The sequence below is a fragment of the Morone saxatilis genome, unplaced genomic scaffold (assembly GCF_004916995.1).
Source record: "Morone saxatilis isolate NCDOM2014 unplaced genomic scaffold, NCSU_SB_2.0 Contig16, whole genome shotgun sequence".
Classification (NCBI taxonomy): Eukaryota; Metazoa; Chordata; class Actinopteri; family Moronidae; genus Morone; species Morone saxatilis.
The window spans coordinates 2,488,327-2,488,540 of record NW_023339718.1 but is presented as its reverse complement, the minus strand read 5'-3'; the positions used below and the strand labels follow the sequence as shown (position 1 = coordinate 2,488,540).

Below are 214 nucleotides of genomic sequence, written 5' to 3'. Positions count from 1 at the left end.
CTGTGTCTGGATATGGTGGTAGATATGACTGTTACAAGATGAAGGAGGACCACCCTGCCCATGACACTGTGCAGCCACGACGAACATGTGTGTGTGTTATTTACAGACAAAGCCTGACCTTTTGTGTTTTGTTAAAAGCTCTATAAAAGTGAAACTATCTATGTTTCCAAACTAACAAGTGCTGTCTGACTGCGAGTGCCTTGGGGGGGGGGGG

General features: G+C 46.3%; 1 protein-coding gene across 1 annotated transcript in view; it reads right to left on the bottom strand.

Annotated features, from left to right (window-relative positions):
- The window catches only part of dpysl2a (dihydropyrimidinase like 2a), an 11,944-nt gene that overhangs the window by 10,394 nt on the left and 1,336 nt on the right, over positions 1-214 (bottom strand). The gene's annotated exons all lie outside the window — the stretch shown is intronic.